The sequence below is a fragment of the Taudactylus pleione genome, unplaced genomic scaffold, assembly GCF_031769625.1.
Source record: "Taudactylus pleione unplaced genomic scaffold, aTauple2 ptg000399l, whole genome shotgun sequence".
NCBI classification, from domain to species: Eukaryota; Metazoa; Chordata; class Amphibia; order Anura; family Myobatrachidae; genus Taudactylus; species Taudactylus pleione.
This window is the reverse complement of record NW_028284801.1, coordinates 3320559-3338187: the sequence shown is the minus strand read 5'-3', so window position 1 is coordinate 3338187 and position 17629 is coordinate 3320559.

Below are 17629 nucleotides of genomic sequence, written 5' to 3'. Positions count from 1 at the left end.
CACTCCACAAAAAATAAACAATTCTTTTTTTTTCCGTGCTTGAGTGTGAAATGTATGTGCAGTAGCCGCACGTGCATAAACAAAGGAGCAGCGCCAAGCCTGCACCTGTGTCATAAGAAAAGGGTTGGCTGGCTCTTCTTTTACAGGGTGGTGTAACCTCCAAAGTGCACTTGAAAAAAAAAAATTCTTTTCTGTATTGTGAATTATGTGTGCTGTAGCCGCACGTGCATCAACAAAGGAGAAGTGCCAAGCGTACGCATGTGTCATAAGTCTGTTAAAGGATGGTGTAACCCCCAAAGTGCATTCCACAAAAAATAAACAATTCTTTCTTTCTGTGATTGTGTGTGAAATGTATGCACAGTAGCCGCACGTTCATCAACAAAGGAGCAGCGCCAAGCGGGCGCCTGTGCTATAGGTCTCTTAAAGGGTGGTGTAATCCCAAAGTGCGCTCCACAAAAAACAAACAATTCTTCTTTTTTCTGTGTTTGTGTGTGAAATGTATGCGCACTAGCCGCACGTGCATCAACAAAGGAGCAGCGCCAAGCGTGCACCGGTGTCATAAGTAAAGGGTCAGCTGGCTCGTCTGTTAAAGGGTGGTGTAACCCCCCAAAGTGCACTTCACAAAAAACAAACAATTCTTTTTTCTGTGTTTGTGTGTGAAATGTATGCGCAGTAGCTGCACGTGCATCAACAAAGGAGCAGCGCCAAGCATGCGCCATTGTCATAAGTCTGTTAAAGGGTGGTGTAACCCCATAAGTGTGCTCCACAAAAAATAAAAAATTCTTTTTTTCTGTGTTTGTGTGTAAAATGTATGCGCAGTAGCCGCACATGCATCAACAAAGGAGAAGCACCAAACATGCGCCTGTGTCATAAGTAAAAGGCCGGCTGGCTCATCTGTTAAAGGGTGGTGTAACCCCCAAAGTGCACTTAAAAAAAAATTCTTCTTTTCTGTGCTGTGAATTATGTGCGCTGTAGCTGCACGTGCCTCAACAAAAGAGCAGCGCCAAGCGTGCTCCTGTGTCATAAGTCTGTTATAGGGTGGTGTAACCCCCAAAGTATACTCCACAAAAAATAAACAATTCTATTTTTCTGAGTTTGTGTGTGAAATGTATGAGCAGTAGCCGCACGTGCATAAACAAAGGAGCAGCGTCAAGTGTGCGCCGGTGTCATAATTCTGTTAAAGGGTCGTGTATCCCCCAAAGTGCGCTCCACAAAAAATAAACAATTCTTTTTTTCTGTGTTTGTGTGTAAAATGTATGCGCAGTAGCCGCACATGCATCAACAAAGGAGCAGCACCAAACGTGCGTCTGTGTCATAAGTAAAAGGGTGGTGTAACCACCAAATGCACATAAAAAAAAAAAAAAAAATTCTTCTTTTCTGTGCTGTGAATTATGTGCGCTGTAGCTGCACGTGCCTACACAAAAGAGCAGCGCCAAGCGTGCTCCTGTGTCATAAGTCTGTTATAGGGTGGTGTATCCCCCAAAGTGTACTCCACAAACAATAAACAATTCTATTTTTCTGTTTCCGTGTGAAATGTATGCGCAGTAGCCGCACATGCATCAACAAAGGAGCATTGCCAAGTGTGCGCCTGTGTCATAAGTCTGTTAATAGTTGCTGTAACCGCCCAAAGTGCGCTCCACAAAAAATGAACAATTCTTTTTTTCTGTGTTTGTGTGTGAAATGTATGCGCAGCAGCCGCACGTGCATCAACAAAGGAGCAGCGCTAAGCGTGCGCCGGTGTCATAAGTAAAGGGTCAGCTGGCTCGTCTGTTAAAGGGAGGTATAACCCCTAAAAGTGCGCTCAACAAAAAATAAACAATTCTTTTTTTCTGTTTGTGTGTTTAATGTATGCGCAGTAGCTGCACGTTCATCAACAAAGTAACAGTGCCAAACATGCGCCTGTGTCATATGTCTGTTGAAGGGTGGTGTAACCGCACAAAGTGCGCTCCACAAAAAATAAACAATTCTTTTTTTCTGTGTTTGCGTGTGAAATGTATGCGCAGTAGGCGCAGGTGCATCAACAAAGGAGCAGCGCCAAGCATGTGCCTGTGTCATAAGTCTGTTAAAGGGTAGTGTAACCCCCAAAGTGTGCTGCATAAAAAATAAACAAATCTTTTTTTCTGTGTTTGTGTGTGAAATGTATGCGCAGTAGCCGCACGTGCATCAACAAAGGAGCAGCGCCAAGCGTGCGCCTGTGTCATAAGTCTGTTAAAGCGTGGTGTATTCTCCAAAATGCTCTCCACAAAAAATAAATAATTTGTTTTTTCTGAGTTTATGTGTGAAATGTATGCGTAGTAGCAGCATGTGCATCAACAAAGGAGCAGCGCCAAGCGTGCACCTGTGTCATAAGTAAAGGGCCGGCTGGCTCGCCAGTTAAAGGGTGGTGTAACCCCCAAAGTGCGCTCCACAAAAAATAAACTATTCTTTTTTTCTGTGTTTGTGTGTGTAATATAAGCACAGTAGCCACATGTGCATCAACAAAGCAGCAGCGCCAAGCGTGTGCCCATGTCATTTGTCTGTTAAAGGGTGGTGTAACCCAAAGTGCGCTCCACAAAAAATAAACAATTCTTTTTTTTTGTGTTTGTGTGTGAAATGTATGTGCAGTAGCCGCACGTGCATCAAAAAAGGAGCAGCGCCAATCATGCGCCTGTGTCATAAGAAAAGGGCCGTCTGGCTCATCTGTTAAAAGGTGGTGTAACCCACAAACTGCACTTCAAAAAAAATAAAGAATTCTTCTTTTCTGTGTTGTGAATAGTGTGCACTTTAGCCGCACATGCATCAACAAAGGAGCAGCGCCAAGCATGCGCCTGTGTCATAAGTCTGTAAAAGGGTGGTGTACCCTCAAAGTGTGCACCACAAAAAATAAACAATTCTTTTTTTCTGTGTTTGTGTGTGAAATGTATACGCAGTAGCCGCACGTGCATCAACAAAGGAGCAGCGCCAAGCGTGTGCCTGTGTCATAAGCCTGTTAAAGGGTGGTGTATCCCCCAAATTGCGCTCCAAAAAAATAAATAATTATTTTTTTGTGTTTGTGTGTGAAATGTATGTGCAGTAGCAGCACATGCATCAACCAAGGAGGAGCGCCAAGCGTGCGCCTGTGTAATAAATCTGTTAAAGGGTGGTGTAACCAGAAAGTGCACTCCACAAAAAAGAAACAATACTTATTTTTTTCTGTGTTTGTGTGTGAAATGTATGTGCATTAGCCGCAGGTGCATCAACAAAGAAGCAGCGCCAAGCGTGCGCCTGTGTCATAAGTAAAGGGCCAGCTGGCTCGTTTGTTAAAGGGTGGTGTAACCCCCAAAGTGCGGTCCACAAAAAATAAACCATTCTTTTTTTCTGTGTTTGCGTGTGAAATGTATGCGCAGTAGCCGCACGTGCATCAACAAAGAAGGAGTGCAAAGCGTGCGTCTGTGTCATATGCCTGTTAAAGGTTGGTGTAATCCCCGAAGTGCGCTCCACAAAAAACGAACAATTCTTCAATTTTTCTGTGATTGTGTGTGAAATTTACATGCTGCAGCTGGATGTACATCAACAAAGGAGCAGCGCCAAGCGTTTGCCTGCATCATAAGAAAAGGGCCGGCTTGCTCGTCTGTCAAAGGGTGGTGTAACCCCCAAAGTGCACTTCAAAAAACATAAAAAATATTTTTTTTCTGTGTTGTGAATTGTGTGAGCTGTATCCGCACGTACATTAACAAAGGAGCAGCACCAAGCGTGCGCCTGTGTCATAAGTAAAGGGCCGGCTTGCTTGTCTGTTAAAGGGTGGTGTAACCCCCAAAGTGCGCTCCACAAAAAATTTAAAAATTTTCTTTTTTTCTGTGTTTATGTGTGAAATGTATGCGCAGTAGCTACACGTGCATCAACAAAGGAGCAGTGACAAGCATGCGCCTGTGTCATACGTAAAGGGCCAGCTGGCTCATCTGTTAAAGGGTTGTGTAACCCCCAAAGTGCACTTTAAAAAAATAAAAAATTATTTTCTTTGATGTGAATTGTGTGCAATGTAGCTGCACGTGCATCAACAAAGGAGCAGCGCCAAGCGTGCGCCTGTGTCATAAGTCTGTTAAAGTGTGGTGTACCCCAAAAGTGCACTCCACAAAAAATAAACAATTCTTTTTTTTTCCGTGCTTGAGTGTGAAATGTATGTGCAGTAGCCGCACGTGCATAAACAAAGGAGCAGCGCCAAGCCTGCACCTGTGTCATAAGAAAAGGGTTGGCTGGCTCTTCTTTTACAGGGTGGTGTAACCTCCAAAGTGCACTTGAAAAAAAAAAATTCTTCTTTTCTGTATTGTGAATTATGTGTGCTGTAGCCGCACGTGCATCAACAAAGGAGAAGTGTCAAGCGTACGCATGTGTCATAAGTCTGTTAAAGGATGGTGTAACCCCCAAAGTGCATTCCACAAAAAATAAACAATTCTTTCTTTCTGTGATTGTGTGTGAAATGTATGCACAGTAGCCGCACGTTCATCAACAAAGGAGCAGCGCCAAGCGGGCGCCTGTGCTATAGGTCTCTTAAAGGGTGGTGTAATCCCAAAGTGCGCTCCACAAAAAACAAACAATTCTTCTTTTTTTCTGTGTTTGTGTGTGAAATGTATGCGCACTAGCCGCACGTGCATCAACAAAGGAGCAGCGCCAAGCGTGCACCGGTGTCATAAGTAAAGGGTCAGCTGGCTCGTCTGTTAAAGGGTGGTGTAACCCCCCAAAGTGCACTTCACAAAAAACAAACAATTCTTTTTTCTGTGTTTGTGTGTGAAATGTATGCGCAGTAGCTGCACGTGCATCAACAAAGGAGCAGCGCCAAGCATGCGCCATTGTCATAAGTCTGTTAAAGGGTGGTGTAACCCCATAAGTGTGCTCCACAAAAAATAAAGAATTCTTTTTTTCTGTGTTTGTGTGTAAAATGTATGCGCAGTAGCCGCACATGCATCAACAAAGGAGAAGCACCAAACATGCGCCTGTGTCATAAGTAAAAGGCCGGCTGGCTCATCTGTTAAAGGGTGGTGTAACCCCCAAAGTGCACTTAAAAAAAAATTCTTCTTTTCTGTGCTGTGAATTATGTGCGCTGTAGCTGCACGTGCCTCAACAAAAGAGCAGCGCCAAGCGTGCTCCTGTGTCATAAGTCTGTTATAGGGTGGTGTAACCCCCAAAGTATACTCCACAAAAAATAAACAATTCTATTTTTCTGAGTTTGTGTGTGAAATGTATGAGCAGTAGCCGCACGTGCATAAACAAAGGAGCAGCGTCAAGTGTGCGCCGGTGTCATAATTCTGTTAAAGGGTCGTGTATCCCCCAAAGTGCGCTCCACAAAAAATAAACAATTCTTTTTTTCTGTGTTTGTGTGTAAAATGTATGCGCAGTAGCCGCACATGCATCAACAAAGGAGCAGCACCAAACGTGCGTCTGTGTCATAAGTAAAAGGGTGGTGTAACCACCAAATGCACATAAAAAAAAAAAAAAATTCTTCTTTTCTGTGCTGTGAATTATGTGCGCTGTAGCTGCACGTGCCTACACAAAAGAGCAGCGCCAAGCGTGCTCCTGTGTCATAAGTCTGTTATAGGGTGGTGTATCCCCCAAAGTGTACTCCACAAACAATAAACAATTCTATTTTTCTGTTTCCGTGTGAAATGTATGCGCAGTAGCCGCACATGCATCAACAAAGGAGCATTGCCAAGTGTGCGCCTGTGTCATAAGTCTGTTAATAGTTGCTGTAACCGCCCAAAGTGCGCTCCACAAAAAATGAACAATTCTTTTTTTCTGTGTTTGTGTGTGAAATGTATGCGCAGCAGCCGCACGTGCATCAACAAAGGAGCAGCGCTAAGCGTGCGCCGGTGTCATAAGTAAAGGGTCAGCTGGCTCGTCTGTTAAAGGGAGGTATAACCCCTAAAAGTGCGCTCAACAAAAAATAAACAATTCTTTTTTTCTGTTTGTGTGTTTAATGTATGCGCAGTAGCTGCACGTTCATCAACAAAGTAACAGTGCCAAACATGCGCCTGTGTCATATGTCTGTTGAAGGGTGGTGTAACCGCACAAAGTGCGCTCCACAAAAAATAAACAATTCTTTTTTTCTGTGTTTGCGTGTGAAATGTATGCGCAGTAGGCGCAGGTGCATCAACAAAGGAGCAGCGCCAAGCATGTGCCTGTGTCATAAGTCTGTTAAAGGGTAGTGTAACCCCCAAAGTGTGCTGCATAAAAAATAAACAAATCTTTTTTTCTGTGTTTGTGTGTGAAATGTATGCGCAGTAGCCGCACGTGCATCAACAAAGGAGCAGCGCCAAGCGTGCGCCTGTGTCATAAGTCTGTTAAAGCGTGGTGTATTCTCCAAAATGCTCTCCACAAAAAATAAATAATTTGTTTTTTCTGAGTTTATGTGTGAAATGTATGCGTAGTAGCAGCATGTGCATCAACAAAGGAGCAGCGCCAAGCGTGCACCTGTGTCATAAGTAAAGGGCCGGCTGGCTCGCCAGTTAAAGGGTGGTGTAACCCCCAAAGTGCGCTCCACAAAAAATAAACTATTCTTTTTTTCTGTGTTTGTGTGCGTAATATAAGCACAGTAGCCACATGTGCATCAACAAAGCAGCAGCACCAAGCGTGTGCCCATGTCATTTGTCTGTTAAAGGGTGGTGTAACCCAAAGTGCGCTCCACAAAAAATAAACAATTCTTTTTTTTTGTGTTTGTGTGTGAAATGTATGTGCAGTAGCCGCACGTGCATCAAAAAAGGAGCAGCGCCAATCATGCGCCTGTGTCATAAGAAAAGGGCCGTCTGGCTCATCTGTTAAAAGGTGGTGTAACCCACAAACTGCACTTCAAAAAAAATAAAGAATTCTTCTTTTCTGTGTTGTGAATAGTGTGCACTTTAGCCGCACATGCATCAACAAAGGAGCAGCGCCAAGCATGCGCCTGTGTCATAAGTCTGTAAAAGGGTGGTGTACCCTCAAAGTGTGCACCACAAAAAATAAACAATTCTTTTTTTCTGTGTTTGTGTGTGAAATGTATACGAAGTAGCCGCACGTGCATCAACAAAGGAGCAGCGCCAAGCGTGTGCCTGTGTCATAAGCCTGTTAAAGGGTGGTGTATCCCCCAAATTGCGCTCCAAAAAAATAAATAATTTTTTTTTTCTGTGTTTGTGTGTGAAATGTATGTGCAGTAGCAGCACATGCATCAACCAAGGAGGAGCGCCAAGCGTGCGCCTGTGTAATAAATCTGTTAAAGGGTGGTGTAACCAGAAAGTGCACTCCACAAAAAAGAAACAATACTTATTTTTTTCTGTGTTTGTGTGTGAAATGTATGTGCATTAGCCGCAGGTGCATCAACAAAGAAGCAGCGCCAAGCGTGCGCCTGTGTCATAAGTAAAGGGCCAGCTGGCTCGTTTGTTAAAGGGTGGTGTAACCCCCAAAGTGCGGTCCACAAAAAATAAACCATTCTTTTTTTCTGTGTTTGCGTGTGAAATGTATGCGCAGTAGCCGCACGTGCATCAACAAAGAAGGAGTGCAAAGCGTGCGCCTGTGTCATAAATCTGTTAAAGGGTGGTGTAACTCCCAAAGTGCGCTCCACAAAAAATAAACTAATCTTTTTTTTTGTATTTGTGAGTGAAATGTATGCGCAGTAGCCACACATGCATCAACAAATGAGTAGCGCCAAGCGTGCGCATGTGTCATAAATAAAGTGCCGGCTGGCTCGTCTGTTAAAGGGTGCTGTACCCTCAAAGTGCACTTAAAAAAAAATCATCTTTTCTGTGTTGTGAATTGTGTATGCTGCAGCTGCATGTGCATCAACAAAGGAGCAGCGCCAAACGTGCGTCTGTGTCATATGCCTGTTAAAGGTTGGTGTAATCCCCGAAGTGCGCTCCACAAAAAATGAACAATTCTTCAATTTTTCTGTGATTGTGTGTGAAATTTACGTGCTGCAGCTGGATGTACATCAACAAAGGAGCAGCGCCAAGCGTTTGCCTGCATCATAAGAAAAGGGCCGGCTTGCTCGTCTGTCAAAGGGTGGTGTAACCCCCAAAGTGCACTTCAAAAAACATAAAAAATATTTTTTTTCTGTGTTGTGAATTGTGTGAGCTGTATCCGCACGTACATTAACAAAGGAGCAGCACCAAGCGTGCGCCTGTGTCATAAGTAAAGGGCCGGCTTGCTCGTCTGTTAAAGGGTGGTGTAACCCCCAAAGTGCGCTCCACAAAAAATTTAAAAATTTTCTTTTTTTCTGTGTTTATGTGTGAAATGTATGCGCAGTAGCTACACGTGCATCAACAAAGGAGCAGTGACAAGCATGCGCCTGTGTCATACGTAAAGGGCCAGCTGGCTCATCTGTTAAAGGGTTGTGTAACCCCCAAAGTGCACTTTAAAAAAATAAAAAATTATTTTCTTTGATGTGAATTGTGTGCAATGTAGCTGCACGTGCATCAACAAAGGAGCAGCGCCAAGCGTGCGCCTGTGTCATAAGTCTGTTAAAGTGTGGTGTACCCCAAAAGTGCACTCCACAAAAAATAAACAATTCTTTTTTTTTCCGTGCTTGAGTGTGAAATGTATGTGCAGTAGCCGCACGTGCATAAACAAAGGAGCAGCGCCAAGCCTGCACCTGTGTCATAAGAAAAGGGTTGGCTGGCTCTTCTTTTACAGGGTGGTGTAACCTCCAAAGTGCACTTGAAAAAAAAAAATTCTTCTTTTCTGTATTGTGAATTATGTGTGCTGTAGCCGCACGTGCATCAACAAAGGAGAAGTGCCAAGCGTACGCATGTGTCATAAGTCTGTTAAAGGATGGTGTAACCCCCAAAGTGCATTCCACAAAAAATAAACAATTCTTTCTTTCTGTGATTGTGTGTGAAATGTATGCACAGTAGCCGCACGTTCATCAACAAAGGAGCAGCGCCAAGCGGGCGCCTGTGCTATAGGTCTCTTAAAGGGTGGTGTAATCCCAAAGTGCGCTCCACAAAAAACAAACAATTCTTCTTTTTTCTGTGTTTGTGTGTGAAATGTATGCGCACTAGCCGCACGTGCATCAACAAAGGAGCAGCGCCAAGCGTGCACCGGTGTCATAAGTAAAGGGTCAGCTGGCTCGTCTGTTAAAGGGTGGTGTAACCCCCCAAAGTGCACTTCACAAAAAACAAACAATTCTTTTTTCTGTGTTTGTGTGTGAAATGTATGCGCAGTAGCTGCATGTGCATCAACAAAGGAGCAGCGCCAAGCATGCGCCATTGTCATAAGTCTGTTAAAGGGTGGTGTAACCCCATAAGTGCGCTCCACAAAAAATAAAGAATTCTTTTTTTCTGTGTTTGTGTGTAAAATGTATGCGCAGTAGCCGCACATGCATCAACAAAGGAGAAGCACCAAACATGCGCCTGTGTCATAAGTAAAAGGCCGGCTGGCTCATCTGTTAAAGGGTGGTGTAACCCCCAAAGTGCACTTAAAAAAAAATTCTTCTTTTCTGTGCTGTGAATTATGTGCGCTGTAGCTGCACGTGCCTCAAAAAAGAGCAGCGCCAAGCGTGCTCCTGTGTCATAAGTCTGTTATAGGGTGGTGTAACCCCCAAAGTATACTCCACAAAAAATAAACAATTCTATTTTTCTGAGTTTGTGTGTGAAATGTATGCGCAGTAGCCGCACGTGCATAAACAAAGGAGCAGCGTCAAGTGTGCGCCGGTGTCATAATTCTGTTAAAGGGTCGTGTATCCCCCAAAGTGCGCTCCACAAAAAATAAACAATTCTTTTTTTCTGTGTTTGTGTGTAAAATGTATGCGCAGTAGCCGCACATGCATCAACAAAGGAGCAGCACCAAACGTGCGTCTGTGTCATAAGTAAAAGGGTGGTGTAACCACCAAATGCACATAAAAAAAAAAAAAAAAAAATTATTTTCTGTGCTGTGAATTATGTGCGCTGTAGCTGCACGTGCCTACACAAAAGAGCAGCGCCAAGCGTGCTCCTGTGTCATAAGTCTGTTATAGGGTGGTGTATCCCCCAAAGTGTACTCCACAAACAATAAACAATTCTATTTTTCTGTTTCCGTGTGAAATGTATGCGCAGTAGCCGCACATGCATCAACAAAGGAGCATTGCCAAGTGTGCGCCTGTGTCATAAGTCTGTTAATAGTTGCTGTAACCGCCCAAAGTGCGCTCCACAAAAAATGAACAATTCTTTTTTTCTGTGTTTGTGTGTGAAATGTATGCGCAGCAGCCGCACGTGCATCAACAAAGGAGCAGCGCTAAGCGTGCGCTGGTGTCATAAGTAAAGGGTCAGCTGGCTCGTCTGTTAAAGGGAGGTATAACCCCTAAAAGTGCGCTCAACAAAAAATAAACAATTCTTTTTTTCTGTTTGTGTGTTTAATGTATGCGCAGTAGCTGCACGTTCATCAACAAAGTAACAGTGCCAAACATGCGCCTGTGTCATATGTCTGTTGAAGGGTGGTGTAACCGCACAAAGTGCGCTCCACAAAAAATAAACAATTCTTTTTTTCTGTGTTTGCGTGTGAAATGTATGCGCAGTAGGCGCAGGTGCATCAACAAAGGAGCAGCGCCAAGCATGTGCCTGTGTCATAAGTCTGTTAAAGGGTAGTGTAACCCCCAAAGTGTGCTGCATAAAAAATAAACAAATCTTTTTTTCTGTGTTTGTGTGTGAAATGTATGCGCAGTAGCCGCACGTGCATCAACAAAGGAGCAGCGCCAAGCGTGCGCCTGTGTCATAAGTCTGTTAAAGCGTGGTGTATTATCTCAGAAACTCATGTTTGGACCTCTACCTTTGATATAACAATTTCCTTTTTGGAATATTTCAAGGATTTATACACCGCACCACCAGATAATCCGAGCCTGGAGTCTAAAAAATGGTCCTCTCGCCCCTCCAAATAAAGAGAATATTGTATATACCTATGCCAGGACACCAGGTTCGCCTGGAAAGGGTTCCCATTCCATATAAAATTTCTTTCCCACTAACCCATAAAAATTTTAGCGTAGCTTGGGGCAAACCTGGTGCCCATAGCATAGGTATATTGATGATATTCTCTTTATTTGGAGGGGTGAGAGGACCATTTTAGACTCCTTCTGTGAATATTTAAATGAAAATGATAGAAACATCAAACTATCATTTGATATCAGTAAAGAGATTGCTCATTTTTTATATTTACCCATTTTTATTGATGAGGAACAAATTAAGACACATAATTTTATTAAGCCCACATATTCTAGATCCTATATAAATAGAAATAGTTGCCACCATGACAATTATTTGGACACTATACCGATGGGTCAGTTTAGGAGGTTAAAGAAAAATTGTACAGATCAAAGTACTTTTTTATCTCAAGCCATAGAGATGAAGAAATGTTTTAAAGCATGTGGCTATAATAAAGAAAAGGCTGTTGCATCTCTTGATATTGTGTCGAACTTAGACAGAGAAGCCTGTTTGAAAAAAAGTGAGGGAGAAAGGGATTGTTGAAAGATTCAAATGGTCTTTTATCACCGATTTCTCTTCCCAACACCAGCAAGTTAAAAAAATATTAAGAAAACATTGGTCCATATTACAGAAAGACCTTATAATTGGAGCAGACCTTCCAAAGGACCCAGTCTGTATCTTTAGGAGGGCTCCAAACTTAAAAACTAATTTGGTTAGGAGCCTACATCCCATATCTCCTAAGCCTGCAAATATTACTTCAGAGGGTTTTTACATATGTGGGTCTTGTATTGGGTGCAAAAATATAAAAAATTGCTTTGGGAATAAGAAAACTGAAGTTATTATTAATGAAAGAGAGCATAAAATTAAAGATTTTTTGACCTGTCATTCTTCTAACCTAATCTATTGCATTGAATGCACATGTGGAAAATTCTATATAGGCCATACAAGCAGACCGCTAAAAATCAGGATAGGGGAACATTTGCGTAATATGCGCAAAGGTCTTGATACCCACGCTCTTTCCTGTCATTTTAAGGAGGTACACAATTGTGATACTGGTCATATAAAAAATGTTTACGGGTTAAAAAAGATTTAAGCCGATACCAGGGGAATGATATTGCAGAAATATTAGCGAGGAATGAAATGCAAATGATATATAATTTTAAAACTCTTATACCTACCGGTCTTAATAAATACTTTGAAGTCTTTTATAATTATTTTATATGTATTTTATAGGTTTTACTATGTATTAATTTGTTTTTATCTTTATTTTTAACTCCTGGAAAATGGTTACCCTTTGGATGCTGATGAAAATCTCCAACAAGATGGGCGCCTATGCGGCAAACACTTCAACCTACACGAATCCACTGGAACTATTCCCCTAGTTCCCGGTTATTAAAGTTCAAGGAACCGGAAGCACGTGACCGGAAGTTAAGTCGCAGCTACAAGACAGAGGCTTGGACCGCATCTTCCGGGTTTAGTGGAAATAGACAAGAAGCTCGCAATTGGAGAATAATGAACCACCATTTGGTTGGAACTGTGGACAGGCATGGAGCAGAGGTATCGGGTCATTGAGATAAAGACAAAGGCTTAGTTTGGCTAGTTGTTCATGTATGGTATTAGGCTTCAGCCAGGGTCCATTAGTTTAATCAGGTGGGGTTTATATACTGAATACTGTGCATGTCTCCTCATACCTTGGAAAAGATACAATCCTGTATCGAAACGCGTTGGTGGAGGAGAAAGGTGGGGACTGTTTGGATGCTTTCCAGGGATCCCTTTTGCAACAACTTCCGGGGACGCCTGATGTTTGGGACTTATGTGTTTGTTGCCTACTCCACTTGTAGACCACATCATCTGTCCTTCACTTTCTTTTTTTATGACTGTTTAATTATTTGTATGGAAATTAAAATAGTATTACACTAATTGGAGCTGTTTTCCATTTCATATACAACTGTGAAAATTGTGTTCCTTGAGGAGGAGGAGTTTCTATTCTGGACGGAGATCCACAAACCCTATACCCCTTTGCTGTATTGTCTACTTTATTCATAGTAGACCACCATTCCAGGTACGTTCAAGGTTTACATCAAAGGGTGGTGTCATGCTTTGTGGAAATATATAGTGAAATACCCCTATAATACTACACTATATGATTTCCTTGTTTTCTGTTTGAGTTTTAGGGCACCGTCTCATGAGTAATTTCTGAAAGGGATGGTTGTAGATCTGAGCGCCTGAAGATAATTTTGGTAATACATTTTTGTATGTTCCATGTTGGTGACACTATCTTTACCTTTATGATCACGGGCTGCTGAAAGGCGCATGGTAATCTGTACCACTATAATTTTTTTACGGCTCTGCTTTGGTGTGCACAGATGTGTCGTCCTGTGTTCAGCACCCCTGCCATAAAAAATTCCTACAGTGAACGGTAAGTGGGAGGAGTCAGGAATAGTAAGGAGCCTATGCCAGGAGCCAGATGCTGATGTGAGGTGGGCCTGTGTGTGCTTTAAATGCCAGGGCTTATTTTTAGTCCCAGTCTAGCCCTGGGAGACACCAAAGTGCCAACTTCTACTCAGTGACAGGAGCCAGGTGCTGCACTGTAACATTACATGCAGCACTTGGTACGTGACACAGTGAGGGAGCAGGTACTGCACACAGGCTGATACCCGGGAGGCAGTCCGCATCTCCGGACCCCCGAAGTGACTAAAATGGGGGGGTGGGCTGCTAGGCCATGCCCTCTACCCACAAGACCATGCCCCCTTTTCACTACTATCTTCTCCAGAGCCCGCACCAGGGTGAGTGACGCCACTGAGACCATGGATCATTAGGGGTCCTTGTGTAACAAACTTGCACACACCTGGTATAGATGAAGGCATTGCAAGTAGCCAGCCCCCTGGCATTCCTTCAGATTAAAATTTGTCCCATAGGGCTGACTGGCGCAGGATATATGCATCAAGACAAGACCCAGAATAACCTGTTACCACACTCTTAATTTTTAGGTTTACATCACAGACCACCTGCACATTGAGGGAATAGACAAACCCTGGCAGGATTGGCTGGCGGGGGGAGCTTGTCTCTTGCCGCTTCATTTTTCAATGTTTTCGCAGCGTTCGAGTTATATTTGCTACTACAGACTACCCACTGTGTATTCTTATCAGTTTCTCCCTGTAACAGGATCAATTTCCACCCTCAGTTCTTCATCCAGTAAAAGTTTGCAGTGTCTTTGTCCCATGCTCTCCGTGTGTCTGGATTCGCAGTGCCGGGGGTGTCTTAAGAGAGGAGGGGGCCCGTGTGCACTCCCCGTGCGGTGCCCCCTCCTCTCTCCCCGGTGGCCAGCAGCCGACTGATGCGGCTGGCCAGCCACCGGAGCATTAGTAGACTCCGGGCACTAGAGTGCCCCGCACACACTGCACCCATTATAGATACGCCATTGCGCAGTGCACTCAGGGCCTGATTCAGAACCGCTCGCAAAAAGCGAGCGCTCGCTCTGAATCAGGCCGGATGCTTTGTTTTTAAAAACCTGGCCTCCTGGCCACTCGCTAAGCTGTGGGTGACCACCCACAGCCTTTCTGAGCGGCCAGGTGATGGTCGCGAACGTGACCATCGGGCTTGCAACGAGACCCTTGTGGTAGGGTCTCGTCTGCCGCAAACCCCAGTGAGCTCCCGGCTCTGATAGAGCCGGAAGCTCATTACTGACATCACTCGTGATGTCAGTAGGGCCGCCCACAAACGGCAGGCGTTCCTTCAGGAACGCCTCCGCTTGTCCAGCCATCCCGCCTACAAAATGGGGCGAGCTGTCGATCAACATCGACAGCTGCCCCGTTTGTAGCGAGCCCCGGAGCATTGCACACGCCACACGTGCGCAATGCACAACCATCGACTCGCTTGCGAGCACATAGTGCTTGCGAGCGGGTCTGAATCAGGCCCTCAGTACACTACATTGCGTATAGAATCATAGTGCACTCAGGACCTGATTCAGAGCCGCTCGCTCGCTAGGAGCGATTGTCGCCCATCTGCGCATGCGTCTAAGTCGCAGTGCGCGTGCGCAAACTAGCATCTGCGATGTACAATCGAGCGCTCGTAGTACACAGACAGGATGCTACTTTGAGTGACAGATTGCGCCGTTTGTGGGTGGTAACAGGGGAATGTGCTTGTGAACAGGGGAGTGCTTGTGCGAACGCAGGCGTGTCTGACCATCAGAACAGCGTTTAATGGGTGTGCATAATTAGCAAAGTAGCGTCATTGCACACATGACTTAGTTGTTTTTTAGCCTGAACTGCTCGCAGTGCTTGGGGTAGGTTAGGTCAACCCCAAGCGCTGCGAGCAGCTCCGATGGCCCTCGATGTTCACGATTAATCAGACACTTCCAGGAGATGACATGTGCTGCGAGTGACAAGTGGGAGGTTTTATAGTCCAGTGTACGCTAACTGCCGTCGCTCACTAAGACATAGAGGGCGTCCTTACAGCGCAAATAGCGATCGCTTGATTTGCACACCCGGACCCTTTTTGCCAGCGAGCAATCGCATCTTGCGAGCGGCTCTGAATCAGGTCCTCAGTACACTAAATTGTGTCTGGATTCACTGCACTCACGGCCTGATTCAGTAAGGATCGCAGTTGCAAAGATGCACGCAGTCGATTAATTCGCATTGCGCATGGATTGCAGTGCGCAGACCACCAATTGCGATGGGAAATGCGTTTGCGGAGGCTACGCAGATCCTGAACACATTGATTGACTGGAAGTGCCGTTTGTGGGTGGCAAGCGTGAAAGTGCGTTGAGACAGCGTTGCAGGGGCAGGCATAAACTATCCGCTGCAATACCATACGCAGCCTGAGGCCTCATAGCGTGACCTGAAGTAAGCAATTCCTGAGTGAGGTCTGACCTGCCTTAACTGTGCATATGGATCCGATGTTACTTGCTGTTACCAATTGTTTTGCGATGTTTCCCAAGTATACGTATGTGTGTAAGGGGAAGTGGGCGTCCTTATGGTAAGCTGTGATCGCAATGCGATTGTAAACATTTGCATGTCACCACTAATATTACCAACTTCGGTGCGTGTGTTCTAGCAAAATAGCGATCCTTGCTGAATCAGGCCCTCAGTACGCTAATTTGCTTGGATTCAGTGCAGTAGGTCCTCTGTGTACTTACTCATCTTCAGGAGTCTGGATTCACAGTGTACCTATTTCGCCACCTAGCGTCTGGATTCCCGAAGCCCTTATTGCTCCAGTCTATGTTTGGATTCTCAGAGCATCATTCTAGGCTCAGCTTCATTACACTTCCGTACACTATCCTGCGTCTAGGTCTCCCTCTGTGTACTGATTACTGACATTACTTCTAGTGCCTCTCCGGGGTCTTCCTGAGTTTGTGTTCTTTTTTTTTTCCCACTAGTGCTGGATACTTGACCAAAGGGCCACGACCTGCTTACCGGGTGCAGCTTAAACCCAAATCCCAATTGGAGGGATCACTGGTGAACACGTCCCGGTAACTTAGATTCCGCGCCTTTGGTCAGGTCTCGCCAACATCCGGTACTGGTGGACGAGGAATGCATATACACACGTCCTTCACCTCCTGGTCCGTGACCTCTAGTCCTCCATCTAGGAATCCCAGTATCTGATTTCTGAGACCATGCTGCAATGCAAGGGTTGCAAATGCATTTATTTTGGGGGGTTTTTAGCATGCAGAGAAAATACTGACTGCTTACAGAGAACAAATACTGGACAGCTTAAATTTTTCTATCAGATTTAACTAAACAGACACTGGCCCTCATTCAGTGGCGGTCGTTAGATGCAAGCGATCGCACTGAGGGCCTGATTGGACTGAGGCGCTCGCAAAAAGCGAGCGCTCGCTCTGAATCAGGGCGGGCGCAGGTTTTTTTAGTTACGGCCTCTTGTCCGCTCGCATAGCTGTGGGGTACCACCCACAGCTATTGCGAGCGGCCATGATGATGGTCGCAATGGTCAAGACCATCGCGACCATCGGGCTTGCGACGAGACCCTTGTGGTAGGGTCTCGTGGCCGCAAGCCCCAGAGAGCTTCTGGCTCAATAGAGCCGTAAGCTCTCTCACTGACATCACTGGTGATGTCAGTGGGGCCACCCACAAACGGCAGGCGTTCGCATGGGAACGCCTCCGTTTGTGAAGCCACCCCCCCGCCACGCCTACAAAATGGGGCGAGCTGTCGATCAACATCGACAGCCGCCCCTTTTGTAGTGAGTCCCGAAGCGAGTGCTTTTTGCGCTCGCTCCGGGGCTCGCGCACGTGCAATTCACACGCAGCGCGTGCGCACTAGGCCACCATTGACCTGCTTGCGAGCGGGTCTGAATCAGGCCCTGAATCAGGGCAGCCGCTTGCATCCTGAACGGCCGCCTCCTTGACGATCGTTAAGCTGTGGGTTACCACCCACAGCTTAACAACCGACCAGGTTGATGGTTGCGATGGTGATCACCATCACGACCATCGGGGCTTACGACCAGACCCTATGGTTGGGTCTGGGCACTCGTAAGCTCCAGGGAGCTTTCTGCTCTGATGGAGCAGGAAGCTCCGCACTGACATCACTGATGATGTCAGTGCGGCCACCCACAAAACATTTTATTTATTATGTGCCAGAAGTGGTCAGCAGCACCATACATTAGGACAACAGTGGGACAGTACAGGGTACGCAGAACATTACATTACAATACAGTAACTGAAACATAAACAGAGCACAAGTAACAATTAGCACCACAATTATCAGTACACAATACAGCTGGGAAGGTGAAGGCTGTCATAGAA